Here is a 19,866-nt window from a genome sequence, read left to right on the forward strand (position 1 = left end):
ATTAAAGCTTTGCTGCAGAAGGATCCTGTTTGTGTGCCGCGTCATTTCTTGCTGGCGAGAAGGTAGCGCGGGACAGCCTACAGAATAGGAAAAGATCTTCAGCAATTATGAATCTGACACAGGGATAATATATAAAATATATAAAGAACTCAAGAAATTAGGAACCAAATAACTCAACTAAAATTGGGGTACAGATATGAACAGAGATTTCTCAGCAGAAGAGTATCTAATGGTCAAGAAGCACTTACAGAGATGTACAACATCCTTGGTCATTAAGGAAATACAAATCAAAATATTTCTGAGATTCCATCTTCATCCATCAATATGACTAAGATAAAAAAATTAATCACATGCTGGTAAGGATGTGGAGCAAGGGGAACACTCCTCCATTGCCAGTGGTAGTGAAAACTTTTACAACCACTTTGGAACTCAACTTGGCAGTTTCTCAGAAAATTGGGAATAATTCTACCTCAAGGCCCAGCTATACCACTACTGGGCACATACTCCAAAAATGCCCCATCATACTACAAGGACAGTTGCTCAATTATGTTTGTAATAGCTTTATTCATAATAGCCAGAAACTGGAAATAACCTAGATGCCCCTCAAACAAAGAATGGGTAAAGAAAATGTGGTACTTTTCCACAATGGAATAATGCTCAGCTATTAAACACAAGGACATCATTCACTTTGTAAGCAAATGGATAGAACTAGACTAGATTGTCCTGAGTGAGGTAACTCAAACCCAGAGAGACAGGCATGGTATGTACTCACATATAAGTGTTTATTAACCATAAAATACAGGATAGTCATGCTAAAATCCATAGACCTAAAGAAGCTAATGAGCTAAAGACTTAACAAGGAGGGCCCAAGGGAAAATACTTAAACCTCATTAAGTACTTAAACACTTAGATTTCACTGGAGGAGAGAACTAGAATTGGTATGGGAGGGGTATCTCTGGGATGAGCTAGAAACTTAGGACAATAGGATCTAAGAGTAAGATATGCCTAATCTGCTACTTGATGTACCAGGGTAGGTTGGTACCCATGGGGCATCAGGGAATGTTTCTTCTTTTCTCAGAGAAGAAGGAGAGGGACATGAGGGATAGTAGTTTTGAGAAGGGGACTAGGAGAAGAAGAAGGGGTTATAAAGTCATAATATAAGTAAATGAAAAACTGTTATATTAAAAAAGAGAAAGTATACTATTTCATCTTGGAGTTTGAACAATGCTTCTTTGAGGGAATGGCATTTGATCTGATTCCTAAGGGACCATAAAGGAGATAGATGGAGAATTCACCATAGATCAGCAAATACCAAAGTCATCTAAACCAAGGAATGTTGGTAACTAGAGGAACAGTAGAGAGTCCTGTGCAGCTTGACCTGAAGGAGAAATGCAGAAAGTGTGTTCAGGAAGAAAGCATTTCACCACAGATCATGAATATGGTCATATACCAAGCTGTATTCTAAATCAATATAAATGTTCTCACTGATTTACTTTATTTCAGCATTGTCACATAATGACTTGTTAACATTTAATAGCCAGTGACTTTATAATATGCCTGTGTTTCATTTTCATGGCTCTTTCTCACCATTTTCCAAGTAGATGCCTATACATTTCACATAATAGGAGTTTTATTTGGCCAAAATTATCACGGCAATACATGTCTTGTGGGCCAGAGTAGCATTGTAACATTTGGGACTTAAAATGGGTGAACTTTGACATCAGGTCTTGGGTGAAACCCCTCTCCAGCAATCAGGCAGCATTGACCCAGGCACATAAAATGCTTTTGCTTAATCTTTTTTATCATCTATAGGATAAACTTCACATTTATCCAGATACAGTTTTGTGGCTCTATGTCCATATAATGCACAGATGTTGGCACAGCAAAGTTCTGCTTAGCCTCTCAGGGGTGGCTAATTGTACAAGATTTTTCTGTTTCCTTCCTATCTTCTGACTACTCCTGCTGTGTCTCTAGAATTCAGGTCAGGTGTCATCTGCAGCAGAATCTTGCGTCGATTTCCAGGCTAAGTTAAGGTCTCCTATTACTTTCCCCCTTACCACTTAGCACAAATCATACTAAAATATCTTCTTTCCTAGACTATCCTCTGTTCTCTCGGGAATTACTTGTAATAAGTTCCACTTATCTTTTCACCACAAGCACAAAGGCCAATATCCTAAAAATATTATATTCCGAATGTGTGTGATAAACCCAACTGTGAGTTATTTAGACCACACATCAGCCGTTGATAAATTCTTTGAGTTGGGCATCTCAGTAGATGTGTGGAGAGAGTAGTCTTTGATGGACAAAAGAAAAAGACAATGTTACTCTCCTGGGTAAGAGCTAGTTTTAATTTTTTATTTGTAACTCAAGCCAACATACATTTGCACTCTTTTCTCTTTTAATGATAACCCAGAGAAATAATCCTGCGATTGCTTCACTGCTTGGCGAGTTTATTAATAAAAGAGGAACCAGAACCCTTGAAACAGAAATTGAAAAGAAAGGGCACACTTAATACCTAAAGAATGTTGGAAATTTCCAAGGTCAGTCAGAAAGCAATTAAGCACCATTATTGTTTTCGCTTTCTCTACACTGAGATTTCTAACTGCTATCTAGTGCATCCATTAGGTGCACACACCAAAAACAGTTTCTGCCATAACCGGAAAGGCAGTATCCCTAGGGGCGGATCTTAACTTAGCTCTGCAGACTCATGTGATAGCCCTGGGTTCAGTGAACTGAGTGACTTCATCACTCCTGTCTGTCTCAGACAGATCTGGGGAGCTCAGTGTCCTCTGGAGCTCTCCCTGTGGATATTCTTGCTTCAGTCTCTCCCTTCTCTCTGTTCTCTATGATCAGAACCCAACACCTTCTATTAGGTGTGAGAACCTGCATGTTATCCTTAGGGGGAATCATTCTGATATTTTTTTCCTCAACATACTAAAAATTGGTTTAAAAGGCAGAATATGTTGAATTCAGCCTAAATGTGAGGGGAAAAGGTATAACTTACTTCTGATTATATACATATACATACACACACACACACACACACACACACACACACACACACATATATATATATATGTCATCAAAAGCTACCCATTTCCAAAGCATGGCAGTCTGACTAATGCTGTGTAGTGTCAGAAGTTATTACACATGTCTGTCCTCCTCTCAGAGGGGAAAGGCAAAAATGTGTCCTCAGGTCTGCTCATCTGGGCCCAGAAGCAGCTCCTGCAGGAACTGAACAAAGCTTGTCTGGTGTGCCTCACAAGTCCACTCTGCCCATTAGGAAAACGCACGTTTACATGAGCTGATCCTACCAACTCAGGACAAAGCATTTCCTTTAGTCCTCAACAAATAAACCAGTCCTCGATGTTAATGTTGTTAATGTCAGTGGTTTTGAAAATGAAAAAATACAAAAAACAAAAAACAAAAACAAAAACAAAAACAAAAACAAAAACAAAAACCTGATAGCACGATAAAGAGGGAAATAGTCTAGAAAGCAAAAAGTGAATTCAGATTCTACTATCTGGACTCTACAGACTCCAGGATCTTGAAGGTCAGCCTGCCAACGTGACACACCCTCCATTTTGTTCCATCCTCTCCCAGCCTGAGTGTCTTGCTTCTTTCCTATCCTCTTTTCACATTCTTCGGCCTAGGCCAAGTAACCCAGCCCTAGATGAAATGCCCCGGCTTCAGCCACTATCTCCATCATGGTCAGATGCTCTACCTCCTATATGTAAATTTGTATATTTATATTGATCTCTGATCCTTAAGCTAACTAGATGCTGATGGCCTAACCCCTAAGACAAGGGAAACCCTTGAAAGACGAAAATAAGTAGCCAAAGTACCCCAACTAGTGACCACGTCTGCAGCAGTGCCTTCCACCTGTCATTTACTCACGTCCACCTGCTTTTAGAAACCCCATGCCTGCCTCCCTGCACAAATCACAGAGCCTCTCTGATAGCAGCAGCTGACCTGCAAGTTAATGTTAGAGGCCATTCTCCAGTTCTCGATGCTCCTTTTGCTTCCCCCTTTAAAGCTCTCCTTTTTCTGTGTGATGCCCAGAGCTTCACCAAGGCTTTCCCATGTGTCCTCATTTTACACTGATGGGCAAAATAAGTTCTTCTCTGACCCAGTGAAGCTAGCTACTCACTGAGGGTTGTAGCATTGCTTGTGTCTCCCCGGAATCTATCACTGGGCTAGCAAAATTACAGGCATTCAAAAGTGCTTGCCAAGGATGCTTCAATTAACCATTCCTTGCCACTCTGCAATAATTCTGTCTAAATCATCCGGTTTTGAACTAGAGCCATTGGGGAACTTAGCAGACATTCCCAAAATTAGTCCATCTGGACTTTTAATGACAAGAATTTAAAAAAAAAAAAACAGAAACATTTCAATTCTATAGAATCTGTTGTGAACATTGAGGAATCTGGTTGTTTCCCTAAAATCTCTATTTCTGATTTTTTTTTTTTGAATCTAGGAATCAGATGACTTAAAGACGCTGCTCTCCTCCTGAAATGCTCACACAGTGTTTCTGGAGCTAGGTGGCATCTTCACCTTTGGACATGGCCTGGTATGCACATGGTCTTTAACCCCATGACCAGCCCGCAAATGTTTCCTTCTTAATTAAACCCCCATATGAGTTTGACCAGTGTTTGCTTCCCCAAAACTTGATGTCTGAATTACAGACAACAGAATATTTTTCACAGAGGTTAGACATTTTAAAAAATAGTGTTCTCTCTTTTCAGTTAAAATGAAAGTCATTGATTGTCACAGACCCTGGGAATCTCCCTGTCTCAGGTACTGTTCTCAGAAGGCTCATTACCTAGCTAAGTTCCAAGTATTCGAGTCTCTCTAACTGTATCACATCTTCACTTCATTCTCCTCACCCCAACCCAGAAACATGCAAGTCCATATCCTCCTGACCCCTCAACTGTCCTTCTGTCTGGGTTTTTCATCCCTATCAAAAAACTCTCTTGACGTCTCTTCCTTACAACATTCTACTTCTGAGATAGATTCTTCATTTTCCATGGAATATCATGGTTGTCTGTCTGCCATTCTTTTGTTTAAAAATCCCAACTCTCCCCATGCCATCAAACTCAGGTCTGGATTTATAAACTCTACCTTTGGCACCCATTTTACCCCAAAGATGAGAAGAGTGCCCGTGTCTTCCAGAGAACGTCTGTGTAAGCACACTGGCCTCTGTTCTTCAAAGTAACCCTGCAGCAGCCTGCCTAGAGACGAAGCCGTAAGATGTATTAGCCCTCCCGAGATAATCAAGACGATACGTCTTCCTCTGTACATGAAGATGCTATTTTTAAAAGATACAGATAAAGGAACGTGTTGATATTGCTTTCTTTTTGCCAAGGTGGGCCTGTATCTGTGGTGACTAAGGATGCAGAAGCCACACATGTAGGTAACAGAGCCTTACCCCAACCCTAGGAATCATCACAAGCAGGTGTCTGAGCATAACCAGCCATTTGTGAATCCAAGTATCATTTTTTTTTTCTGATTTAGGGCTCTCTTAGGTCTCAATTTAATGATCTCTACTGGAGGAGGGAAATTATAGAATATTCCTTACTTGTAGGAAATAAGGAAGAACAGAAGAAGATTTTAGAAAGTGAACTAGTTAAATCCTGATTTATAGATGATGTAGATGATTTTGAACAAGGTTTGGTTAGCAATGACCATAATGTTGATCTTGTAGAGCTCTTATGACTAGTTGAAGAAAATGTTGTTTCAGGTTCTCTTCTTTTGCTCAGCTTTCTATTTCTGTTAATAGGCTTAAAACTAATTAGAGTAAATTAATTCTTCCAAATAATAACAATTGCTAGGGAGTCACATACTAACACTTTATTCTTGGAGATGAGAGCTTCCTGGGGGTTGGGAAGCAATTACAGCTTCATAATGATGTACAGAAAGAAAGGAGGTTGGATCTGTATCAATTACGTTTTATATATTTGTTTTAAAATCTTAATGAATTTAAGGTGAAAGTTGCTCATCTCAATAAAAAGTGATTACCCTTTCTGAACTGTGCTGCTCCAGGGGTCACAGGAGGTTGCAAAGGTCATTGTGGTGAGCACTTGTCCTTTATTCATGAGCAATTTTCTTTCATATATATTTACCATTTGCAGAGTACTGTGTGTCATTAGCATATGGCACCTGGAGAAATGTCTGCCTTAAATACTAGGAAAGTCAAAACTGAGGAAGGCCAAGCTACTCTACCCAATATGCAGAAACCCAGTAGTGAACTTTAGCCCTAGTTGGTCTTTGACCAGTTTAAATCATGTGCACCTGAGTTGTCCTCCCTACAGTACTTTTGGTGGGAAGAGAGTGGTAGTAAAATCTAAGACCTTACAATGGACTGAAGGTACTGTCACCTCACCTTTATGGTCAACACTTCTCCTTAATATATCCCTTGCTTTTCCTCTATATGACTAGAGACGAATTGCTTGCTTTACCATCCCTTATTACCCCATGGTATTCTCAGAATAATTAGCTACATATTCATCTCCTGTTCCAATCTTATGACTGCATATTGCTCCCTTAGTACTTTGAAGGCAGTACTTGGGGTGTGCTCCTAGGATCTGGGGTTCTGCCGAGACCTAAAATCATTTAAAGCTGCCACCAATAGTAACACTATCCTTAGAAAGGAGACTCACGCTAGAATTCATGGTATAATGATATTTGGACTCCAAAATCCCTATTCACTCACTCTTGGATTCATAGCCCTTTCTTACATAATTGCTATTGTTATACACACACCAGAAGTCCTGCCTTCAAAATATTAAGCTAGCAGTCATAAGATTGGAATTGGAGAATATGTAGCTAATTGTTCCGTTTAGTATTGCTAATCTGTACATGGATCTAGAGCTGACCACTTGGAAATGGGTACCTATCAGGGGGATGTTCCCAAGAAAAATAACTGATTCTTTCTTCCTTAGCAACCATTGACTGTCCAAAGCCTTTAATCTATTGGTGGGGGCCTTGTGAAATTCCCTTCACCAACATCAGCATATCAACTGATATGGTTATTTACAGGTCTTATTAAACAACCCTAAGGTTGCAATATCACGGGAGCAGCCTCCTGTCCGATACACGAGACACTACATGAAGGCAGTTGTCCTGATCCCTGACTCATCCAATCTCTCTGCCTCCTCTTCTGTGACACCCACTGAGCCATGGCTGTAGAGGCCTGTGGTATAGATGGTGAGCTATACAGCCCAAGGTGGCTTATTCTCTGAATCTTCCCCAGTTATGGATCTCTATTGCAGTCTCTTTGTGTTGAAAAAAAGAAAGAAAAAAAAGGCTTCTTTGATGAGAGATGTCCTAGTTAGAGTTTCTGTTGTTTTGAAAAAGACAATGACCAAAACCAATTTGAGGAAGAAAGGGTTTACTTTATCTTACTTTTTCAGGTAACAGATTATGACTGAAAAAAGTCAGGGAAGGTACCTGAAGACCGGAAGTGAAGCAGAGGCCATGGAGGAACGTGGCTTACTGAGTGCTCTCCATGGCTTGTTCATCCTGCTTTCTTATATAGCACAAGACCATCTACCCAAATATGGCACACTTCCCTAAATCAAGAAATTAATCAAGAAAATGCACTACAACTTGCCTATGGGCAGTCTGTTGGAAGCATACTCTTAAATGAGCTTCTTCTTCCAAGATTGCTCTAGCTTGTGATCAAATTGACAAAAATTCAATCAAGATAAGAAGTGTCTTTATTTATTAGCACAAGATTAAGTATTTAGATTACAGGTAAGAATTATATAGGTTTAGGAAAATGGTAGTAGTTGATTGTCCTCTAGCATCTATGACCCCTTCAGCCATGGGTATTGGCTAGATTTACAGAATCAAGCATGTGTTCCTTCATGTTGAGCTGACTTTCATCTCAATTAGACAACTAGACAGATTGCTTACCTCCAAGATGTAAGTGCTACTATTGTACCACTGGGGTCTTTCCAGGCTGGTCATTGTTGTGGTTCTCAGACTTAACACTAAGGGAGGACAAGTGATTATCTTCCATTATTCTTTCTCTTTGTATTTCTCTCTGTGTCTCTGTCTTTCTCTGTGTGTCTTGGTCTCTGTCTCTCTGTCTCTCTGTCTGTCTCTGTCTCTGTCTCTGTGTGTGTGTGTGTGTGTGTGTGTGTATGTACACATGTGCGTGCCTGCGCACACCCCCATGCACGTGAGTGCTCATATGCCTGTGCATTAGTACATGTATAGAGGTTAGAAAACAACTCTTGGCATTCAGCTTTGTCCTTCTACCATGTGGATTTCAAGAATCAGATTCAGATCCTCAGACTCAGCAACAAGAAGCACCTTTAACCACTGAAACATCTTAGGAGTTTTGTCTCTCCTTCAACTGTGTAGTGCTCAGTAAATGAACACAGACTCACAGTACTAGCAGCAAATGCTTTTACTCACTGAGCCATCTTGCTGGTCCCAGTGATGTGGACATTAGAAAAGATAACTATACTATGTAATAGTTCAAATTGATGCTTAGAGATACTTTTCCATTAATAAATTCAGCAGAAATGGAATTAGGAAGGTCAATATCAGCAAATGCTGATGACACAGAGCACAGCTCATCATAGGCATAGCATCTTCAGCTTTGCAAGATGCTTACATATCAATTCCCTCCTTCAAGCCCTTGGGAATGCTATCAGGGCAATGCAGTCTTATCTTTACAGAAAAGAACAGTGAAGTTAACAGAAGGTAAGTGGCTTGCCCAGAGTGTAATACAGATAGAGACAAGGCCTAAACCTGGATGTTCCTTTTCTTACGCTGTGCCTTGTCTCATGGGCCCTGAAAGGCTATGAGCCTATGAGAGAGTAGGAAACAAAAACAGACCTCTCCAAAGCAATAATGGTCTTTGAACTAATGAACTTTTATATTTGGGTGGTAGCTCTATTATGAAATGTTTTCTTCTCCTTTGAAAAGTCTATGAAAATAATTTAGATAATCTCATTAACTTAAACATATCTCCCATCTTCAGCCACTGTCCTGACTGGTGCCTTTTATATCCTATTTAGAATAGGATGTTGTGTGTATTCTCATGCCATCTGTGTAATAAATTTGACATTTGAGATACCAACCATGGCTTAAAATTTGAGCCCTTAAGACTAATGGCCCAATCCTCCATTGCTGGTGGGATTGCAAGCTTGTACAATCACCCTGGAAATCAGTCTGGCGGTTCCTCAGCAAATTAGACATACTACTACCGGAGGACCCAACAATACCTCTTCTGGGCATATACCCAGAAGATCTTCCAACTGGTAATAAGGACACATGTTCCACTATGTTCATAACAGCCTTATTTATAATAGCCAGAAGCTGGAAAGAACCCAGATGTCCCTCAATAGAGGAATGGATANAGAAACTGTGGTACATTTACACAATGGAGTACTACTCAGCTATTAAAAACAATGAATTTATGAAATTCTTGGGCAAATGGATGTATCTGGAGGATATCATCCTTAGTGAGGAAACCCAATCACAAAAGAAGTCACTAGATATGCACTCACTGATAAGCGGATATTAGCCCAGAAACTTAGAATACCCAAGATACATTTTGCAAAACACAAGAAAACTAAGAAGGAAGACCATCATGTGGATACTTCATTCCTCCTTAGAATAAGGAACAAAATACCCATGAAAGGATATAGATACAGAGACAAAGTTTAGAGCTAAGATGAAAGGATGGACTATCCAGAGACTACCCCATCCAGGAATCCATCCCATCATCAGCCACCAAACCCAGATACTAATGCANATGNCAGCAAGATTCTGCTGAAGGGACCCTGATATAGNNGCCTCTTGTGAGGCTATGCCAGTGCCTGGCAAACACAGAAGTGGATGCTCACAGTCAGCTATTGGATGGAACACAGGGCCCCCAATGGAGGAGCTAGAGAAAGTACCCAAGGAGCTGAAGGGGGTTGCAACCCTGTGGGTGGAACAACAATATGAACTAACCAGTACCCCCTGAGCTTGTGTCTCTAGCTGCATATGTAGCAGAAGATGGCCTAATCGGCCATCACTGGGAAGAGAGGCCCCTTGGTCTTGCAAACTTTATATGACCCAGCACAGGGGAAGGCCAGGGCCAAGAAGTGGGAGTAGGTTGGTAGGGGAGCAGGGGTGGGGGGGCGGTATAGGGAACTTTCGGGATAGCATTTGAAATGTAAATAAAGAAAAAAAAAGACTAATGGCCCAGCAGCATTTACAAGTAATTATTCTCACCAATCATTTAATTTTGTCAGCCATAAAAGTTAGAGTAAGTGAAAAATACCCTAAACAGTGAACCTTTAACCAAAAAGGTGCACATTAGCATGGACTCTGAAATTGGAAATATTTTTCCAGTTTTGGAGAGACTTCCACACTGCTGAATACATCTCTACAACAAATTTAGACATTTCACTCTGCGTGAACAAATTACTGTGCAAATGTAACTGGTAGGCTCTGTCGAGCCCTGACACTGTCATTACTGTCACTGCTCCAGATCTCTATGCACCTGCCTCTTGAATCATGGGCCACAAATGAGTGATTGTCCCTGGATATTTACATTACCAATGTTCTTTTCAATTGAAGGTCTGTAATTCTGTCAATTCTGGTGGAAAAAGTTATAATTACGACCTTCTCTTACTTGACACGCTAGGAGAATAAGACTCAACGATCCACAGTGAGGTATAGATAGACAGTGTGAGAGAAAGCTATCTGGTTGCCTCTTTGGACCACTTCCATGTCTAAGGCCATTCGTCCACGTGTTTTATATTATAAAGCAACTCTAAAGTGTCTAACATTGCTTAGCCAGTGGTAATATGGGCTTGTACTAAAGGAGCCAGGTTAAGCAACTCATGCTGTGATAGTGGAGAATACAAATAATAAGTAAGAACATCATCATTTGAAAGCACTCCCCTCTCCTTGAGAAATGAGGGTTATAAAGAAGATGATGTGACAGAAAGTATCAAAGGGGTGGAGAATGGTGCTTAGGTGATCAAGAAAGAGATATTGGAAGACTGATGGTGAAACTAGTAATTCTGTTATGAGAAGTCAGAAGCCACAGAAAACGTCAGATAGATGCAGGAGAAACTGAAAGAGTAGATGTCCTATGATGCTTACTAGCATCATATGTCTTCAAAACCCATGAAGTGCAGATGGCAAGTGTTTTCCAGAAATAGCTAAAATACATAGCTGACAACGTGCTGATGCATGGGAAAGAGAAAAAGAGAGGGAGCTCAGTGAACTTTCATACACTAAGACACTGAGGAAACAAGAACCTGATGCTTCCATTGGCCGAAAATGGAAATCATTACCATCAGATCCTAATTCTGTCTGCTGATCTTGGTCTTAGAATGCTGCATTTGAAAGAGTTCTTAGTAACAAGTGACAGCAAAATAGCTTGAACACAGTAAAAGAGACTAAGTTGGATTATGTAACTGATAGTGCTGAGGTCTGGTAGTATATAACACCAAGAATCTCAAATGACACAATTCAAAAGTGTTCTGTAGATGGTTCGCTGAGCTGTTACCTCAGTTGTTGCCTTTGCTCTCAGGCTGACCCTCCCTGTCATCTCCAGATACCTAAGGTTCTACAACCCTTCAAGAAAGAAGTTGTGTCTTATTCAAGAGTTCATTTGAAGTTTTCAGGGAGAGTCCTAAAATCTGAGTACTTGAGCCAGACACTGTGGCTACAGAGAAATGAGAGGAATTTTCAGCCCCTACTGAAGACAGTGTGAAAGATGCAACCTTTCAAGTTAAAATCAATGGTTTCTGGAGATGCTAAAAAAAAAAATTATACTTCCTAAGTAAGAGGAATGAACTATCAGAATGCTAGCATAAACATATTAGTAATGTGTGACTGGACACTTGCTAAGCCATACATGCTCATAAGGGTAGGAAATGCTTAAATAGCAATAAACTAAAGGGAGTATCAAAAAACTCTCTTGCCACAGGGGCCATCATGAGTAGAGTTCAGAGTAACTACCTCTCCTGTTTGGGAGTATCCTTTCCCCTTGAGGAAACAATACTCATGGCCATTGGTAATTATTGGTTGTGATGCTTTCTGTGAGGTTGAAAAGGAGTTGAGATGGTTAATGTGAGTGACTGATGGGTGATGGCTTCTTCCTGTGGACCTGAAAGGTAAAGGTTCTTACCTTTCCTCACAGTGACTTTTCCTTTTCTCATTTTCAGTGCAATGCCAAGAAACTGCCACATCCTCTTCACTCCTTCCTTTTCCTTTGTACACACATCCTCACAATTGTTGAGTCCTGCCATTCTTACCCTACTTGCTATCATACATAGACACTATTCCATCTTCACACCTGGTTCTACTCCAAGCCAACATCCCTTCAAATGCTACTGAATTAGAAGCCTAACATAGGGTATATTCAGAAATACAACTGAGGTGTGTTGCTCTCTTTGCTAAGTTTATTGGTCAAAATGTACTAACAGCTCCTGATACTTCCCCTTTGTGGCAATTATCATTATAACCCATGACATCCTTGCAAATATATGAAATCCTTGAGGGTACTACTGCGCTACTTATAACATAGTACATTGAGTAACTAAGACATGGCCCACCATGACTCCCTTGCTGGATGAATAATAATGAGGTAAACACATGAATTCTGACACTCTTCTGCCCCCCTCTGGATAGAGCACACTGCTGGTTAAGGCAGGCTCTTTTGCAAATGCCTAAAAATAAAAATGAAATACAAACAGAATGTTCCTTGTCAGAATGAAGATGCTGAGAAAGAGCAGTTTAAAAGCTGATCCTGAGCAAAAAGAACACGAGGACCTAATAATACTTAAATAGCTTCTTAAATACAGTCATCAATCAAAAGGCGTGTCTTTGTGGATCTTCACCGCATAGAAACCTACAGAAAAATGCACAGCACCTCCTCAAAAAACACACAGCATAGGCCTTGCGGAAAATATAGAACAACTGAAGGTTTAAGTAGGCACAGCTGAGTTCAAGACACTACAGCCCTGTGGCAAATAAAAGGAAGCCCTGAAGATAGCCCACTAAGCACCATTTCTTTTTATAATATCTTGGTCATCAAAAGAAAAATATCAACTAAAGGCCATGATGGAAATGCACTAAATGCTTTAAGCACAAGCAGAAGCATCATCTACTTCCCAGACAGTCCTTAAGTGACTTGTCTACACAGCCATTAGTTATTGAGGCGGCATGGCATTCTGCGGGAGTCCTGAAAGACACAGAAAGACTTAAAACGTGATTGCAAAATCTCTACTCAGATTGAGGTTTAAAAATTAAAGCTGATCAAAGTTCCTCACTGATTTAAATGATGGGTTCAATTCCTTGTTTTGTGGAGTTGTTTCATCTGTGGAGTTATTTCATCAGACTGGATTCTGTCAAACCAGATGCACATAAGATGCTACCGATAACAAGGTACCACCAGGCCTGTGAAAAAGCTCTGCACAAAGCACTATGGGAGTTGGTGCAAGAATTTATCAGCAGCAAGGTAAAGCTGACTTAGGTATTTGGCCTGAATTCTGTAAAAGGTAACTGATCAAAAGACAGCATGGGACAACAATGGTGGCCACAGTTCCCATAGACATAACTTTCATATTTATCATGCAATTTAACTCAGAAAGTGAACCAACCATAGATATGTGGATAGGTGTTGCCCACATTGTACAGGATCTCTCCTTGAGTGAGGTCTGAGAAGGACCATTCTTCCCAAACCCTATGGACATCTTACATCAATTTTCCCCATACCATTTCTATTTCAAGAATCTTCGATTTGGATTCCACTTCTCAGATTTTCTTTGTCTTAACCTCCCTCCAATGTCACTTATTATTTTTGGTATCCCAAGGTTCAGAGCTTCTTTCTCAGAGTCGCTCAGGTACATTCTTAATATGCCTTAGCTTCATACTAAAGTGCTATCCACATAACACAGGCTCTCACACATCCATGGCCTCAGTTCTGTTCTCTGTCAGCTGTCACTCCAAGGCTTAGCACTAATTCCTCTTCTCTCAGGAACATTTCCATGACTCCCTGGCCCTCATCTATCCTGTTTGCTGAACAACAAGCCCTTTCTTTGGAAGCATATAATTATCCCATGTCCTCAAATATTGCTTTAAATGTCTTGATGTTTTCATATATGGTTGCCTTTGCATTTTAGACTAGACAACTATAGGGCAGTGAAATTGTCTCAAGTCTTCTCATTATCCCCCAGGGTGTTTCATTCTGTGTTGAGCTCACAATAGTGATGAACTCACTTGCTCACTCTTTGATTAATTCCCTCTCTTTCCACCATGGGTGTGCAGTAAGAAAAACCTTGAGGGGACAGATTAAGATCTGATGAGTTTGATACAACAGAATCTCAGGACTAAGTTCCAGTATTCCCTTGACAACTGCCTGCATAATCTTTCCTTCATTATTTTTTAAAGTCAGTTTATATTTTAATGCAGCAATAAGAGGTTGGACAGCTCCCAAGAGTAAAATTAACAGCGAAGAGGAAGAGAGAGTCCCTACTTTAATCCTAAAGGGAATGGTCTGGACACTGGCATGTATACCATGTGACTCAGCAAGCTGCCCCTTCTCCAGATGTATTTAGCATGACGTTCTCAAAGCAGTAAGCTTGTGTTGATTTGGTTCTGGAGACAACTCTCAAACTTGTAACAGATTAGACACAGAATGTGAAAATGTCCAGAGGCCTGTGGGCCACCAACACATCAACTCTCAGGTCTCCTCCATCCCCCAAAGAAGGCTTTCCTGACAGACCTATCACCCTCAGGCTACAACCCAAAATACTTGTTAATGACTTTCGAAATGTTTAGCTCAATGGGTAATTGGGTTCCTTTTAAGTATTTCTTTTTCTAACTACCACTACCCCTACAAAAGTACATTGAGCATAATATATCAAGCACACAAACAGAAGAATATATGTTGAATAGGATATGAAAATCACTGCAAAGCAAGAGTTATAATTCCAATTTTGTAGATGAGAAAAATGAAACTCAAGGAGTACGACTGTCTCACATGACCGTCCCTCACAGTTTTATCTTAGAATAAAAACACTCGTATGAATATGACTTCTTAGTGCTCCTTGCTGAGTGCTGCAGTGCCTGAGCTCTGCTGCTGCTGCTGCTGCTGCTGCTGCTGCTGCTGCTGCTGCTGCTGCTGCTGTTGTTGTTGTTGTTGTTGTTGTTGTTGCTGTTTGGTTTTGCTTTACTTCAGTTTTAAATATCTGTTTTCCCAGTATGTTGAAGCTAGAGTCTTTATTCATAGCAAGTTAGTAGACTGAAGATTTGTCCCACCAACATGGGACTTGGTTAGAATGGTTGATGCTGCTTCTCAGCACGTGCTGCTTTTGCATGCTGCCTCCAACCACTGGCAATGCTCAAAACCATTTTTTTCTTGTTAGGAGTATGTGGTTGAGAATAGAAATCCCTACATCTAGTTAGGAAAAGCCAGGAATTCTATAAACACCCTAGAATCCAAAGGTCAGCCCCTAGCAGCAAAAGGATTATTGTGTCCAAAATTGCCAAGACTGCTAAAGAGTGCTAAAGCTGCTCATACACAGAGAAAATATTTTAAGAAAACATACACAGATTGTATGGTTTTGATGCAGAAACAGCTCTCCTCTTGTAGGGAACGAGAGACCATTTATTTTGGAACTAAATATAAGTGATCATAGCTAGAGAACATAGATTTAGGTTATGTCAATTCCATGTTCTGATAGGGTAATGGTTTCATGAAACTTTTCTAGTAAGAGAACAAAGAAAGTCATAAATCAAAGCATTTTAAAACATGTCTACAGAAACAGCGAACAAGCAGGGTACAGGAAAGCAGGGGAGTCTTTGCTGTAGGCATCAGATGTTATTTGATGATGACGTTCTTAGTCTGCTTCGTAGAAGGAAGTATTCTCCGTGCATTCTGAAATGGTTTTCCTAATAGTAAAGCAGGGTATTAGATCAAACACAGATGTTGGCAATGGATAATTATAATGGGGTAAAAAATATGCCATGATAATTTTGCCCCAGAACTGCACCATCCCAACTCTCCACAGTCACAATTCAAGGCAATTGCTTTATACAATAAGTAATGCAGGAAGGTAAAGGTTATTTTTTCCCTAGAATCATCATTTCACAGTCAGCCATAATTTTATGATTTCAATACATCCCACTATTTGAATGATCTATGATAAACACTATCAAAAAGAAAAGCAATTAAATTTTAAAAGTATCCCTATTGGTTTTTAAATAATTTAGAATGTAAGGCGATCAGCTTAGAATCATGTTGAGACATTAGTTGGAGCACTAACTTCTAACTAAAGAAGGATGAGCCAGTAGGCCATGCATATGAGCTATCGTTGGCTTTGTTTCCTTAGGGGAAATGAAAAAGCGGATGTCATCAGCCCCCTAGGGCTGAATACACAGCAGACTGGTCTTCCGTGAGTCATCCTCACATTTCTCTGGAGTGAAACAGAGGCAAGCTTAGCAGGGAGAGGGAGAAAGGCTGCCATGCTGATTAAAAGGAATATCTAAACAAGTTTGAAGCATTCTAATGTCCCCAGGGAATGATGTCCTAGATTCTCTAAGGACTCAACAATCTGGAACATATATAACGGCTAGCTCACAGGCCCCTCATCTGCTTTCCCTAGCTGGCACGCCATAATAGGAATACTGAGATTAGAAATGTCTCTTTAATTTGAACTGGTGAAATTTCGTATGCAGACCCATGACAGAAACTCCTGTGTCATGATCCATGAGGAAGAACAGTGAGAAATATGTTTCCTTTCCCAATAAAGCCCAGTCTCCCACATAAAGTTCACTTATGTATGCATGAATCGCAATTCTCAACAAATAAGACTATTTAATTAGCAATTTAAGCCAGATGCATATTGTTTTGATACATTTACTTTCCTTGTGCTTGAAATTTTTCCCCTACATATTCATGGCTCCAGATTTAAATGTCTTAATTCAGAAGTATACAGTGATTAACAAAAACTATCCTAACATGTTGCCAAATTCTCCTCAGCGCATTGTCATGCCGCTTTTGTATTGTGTCTGCTTTCTAAAGGGAATCCATAGAAAAGAGTTGAGCAATTGTAATTTAACAGACTCAGAATTGTTAGTTCAACAACACAACAGTGACCAAAAGTCATAACAGTTCATGTTCTTAGTATTCGAGAGATCACTACAACCAAAATGTAATTAATTCCCTGTTACCTCCTGTGCCAGTTGATCAGGCTGTGGTCTCACCATGGTCTTGTCCTTCACAGGTGGGCATAGCCATACTGCTACCACCCGTACCACCTTACTGCAGCAAATGTCCCCTTGCTTGTTACAATGACAAGATTAGAATGCGTGCTTTTAGTATATAGTGTTCAAATACATTATCTCTTTCCCAATGACCATATACATCTATGGTTCAAAGATCTGGTCAGTATGAGAACATAACCTTAATGATTTTGCTACTCCATAGAGTATTTACTAGGATAGCTTATGTCCAGCAGAAAGGCTGGATGGCCAGACAATGGCAGTCTCTGTGCTGGAGAGGCAGAGAACTTGATAGTAGCCCACTATATTAGCCTGGGTGCTTTAGCCATATTAATGACGAAGACCTAGAGTAGTCTTGGGGAATCAGCAGTATTTAGTCTGTTTGGAAATATCCTGTCATAAAAAATTCTCAAAAATCCTTTGAACCTACAGGTTCAAAATACATGGCTATTTTAAATGCAATGAATCTGACCTTCTTTGAGAAACCCACGTCCGCACTTGGGTATGTCTCACTCTTTCCCAGAGTGCCTTTCTACTAACCCCTGTTCTTAAATATATTAGCAATGACTTTTTAATATGTTTCATATAAGCCCATACTGAATTCAAGTTTCTTACTATTTTAGTAATTTTATTTGAAGATATTTCTGTGTAAAAGGACTACTGCATGTGGGCATCCTTCATAGCAACCGTGCATTGTGCTGGCATCCTCAGTTCTCAGCTGGGGAAACACTTCACCTATAATCTACACTTGAATGAGGAGCTCTTTTCTCTTTTGGTATTCCCATCATATGCCTTGTCTTTTTATCCTACTTCAAGTCTGTTGGAAAGCCAAAGACATTGAAATCAGTGATGGAAACAACAGCAGGAGCCTCAAAACTAGATGGTCACCAGCAAGAAGTGCAGGAGGCAGCCATGGGAGCAGCAATGCTTTCTCTTCTGATTCCTATACCCGTTATAGGGGGCAGCTTTCTCTCCTCAGTTAAGCCCTCCTAGAAATGCCCTGTTCATCTGCTCAGAGGGATGTCTTGCTACTGAGTCCATGAAATCACCAGTCAAGCTCAATCTTCTTCACATTTGCCTCTAACTTCTCATCTCCTGCTCTCACACCCTGTCCTGACTCTAGTCCCAACCTGACCAATGCTTATTTGCTAATTGCTATCTTCTGTGTTCTGAGACTCTGCTGGGCCCATTATGCACATCATTCACTGCACAGCTATTCTGTGCCATACCTCTTTAATATTCACAACACATATAAATGAGGCATCTTAAATTTGTTTAAAAGATGAAAATTAAAGTCACAGGAACAAGAGAGTATAACAAAGATTGACTTCCTATACTGAATTCAAAGACCTTGCTTTCTATCATGACATACCATCTCCCCAGACTGCAGCAGTAATAGCTTGATGATATAATAGTAGAAGAATCTGTAATGTGTCTTCTTTCATATAAACTCATCCATAAAATGTCTTATAACCCCATAACCAAAAATTTATTATGTTTAGTGGTGGAATGATCCATTTTAATAAATAAAAAATTCCTAAAACTGGAAAAGAAGTTATTTAGTCATTTCTGTCATGCTATGAAAAACTTCCTGGATATTTTGTGACAGAATTTGATAAAGGGGAGAAAATGAGAGTGGTGGGTGTATGGATACAGGTAAGAGAACGCTACAAGTCAGAATGATAGAAACCCAGTGCTGCGGAGTATGAAAAATCAATTCATGCTACTTCCATCTGACCTCAGGTTACTCTTCTCTGTATTCCATTACTAGCAAGAGATTGGTGTATAAGTAGTAAGAAGTGATACATGTGTTTAAAATTAATTGGCCCAAAGCGTTTCTCTACTGAGTGTTGTCTGTGTATCTTTGGAAAATATAATTATAATTAACCTTAGGCTTTCCTTTTCTCACCTATGATAAGGAAGTAGCAATACCTGTTATGGTTATAATCTTAAATGTCATCCACAGGTTCATAATTTGAGTATACCTGATTGCAGTCTCTCAGGACTAGCTTTTTGTAAGTGCCAAACGTGGAGGGTCTCCTAGAACTTGCCCTACCACAGCAGCGTAACCCAGGCAAATAGCCTGTGACAGCCTAGCTTGGTTAGTATTCCAGATCCCAGTCTACCTGCACCAGTCTACACTGCCAAGCAGAGCCTAGGTAAGTCAGCCCCCCACAGCAGCCTCTTCAAGCCCAGTCAGAAGTCATGATCAGGGGCTTTCTTGGTTACCACTGAGCAGGAATCACCCCATCCCTTCAACCAAAAAACCACACTGGATATCCAAAGAACTGACCTTTCAATTCTTTATATCTGATGTGAAATCAACCAAGCTTGAACAAACAAAGCCAGAACCAAAATCAAATATTCACTCGACAGAAGGAGACTACAATCTCACCCCACACAATCAACAAGGGAAGTCTACAGGCTAAGGTCACATTGCACAAACACAAACAATATAAAATGACAAGATAGTGTGCCACCACCTCCTGAACCCACCATCACCAGTCCTATAGACATGTTCTCCAATAAGAATTACCTGGCTGGAGAACAGTATATAAATTTGAAATAGCAAACATAAACATAATAAACAAACTCCAAGAGTTTAAAGAAGAACAGAGC

At 40.1% G+C, this 19,866-nt stretch overlaps 1 pseudogene; it reads left to right on the forward strand.

The window, feature by feature from the left end:
- Nucleotides 1–19,866, forward strand: part of LOC110332937 — a 105,719-nt pseudogene that overhangs the window by 5,446 nt on the left and 80,407 nt on the right.

Source organism: Mus pahari, chromosome 15 (genome assembly GCF_900095145.1).
Source record: "Mus pahari chromosome 15, PAHARI_EIJ_v1.1, whole genome shotgun sequence".
NCBI classification, from domain to species: domain Eukaryota; kingdom Metazoa; phylum Chordata; class Mammalia; order Rodentia; family Muridae; genus Mus; species Mus pahari.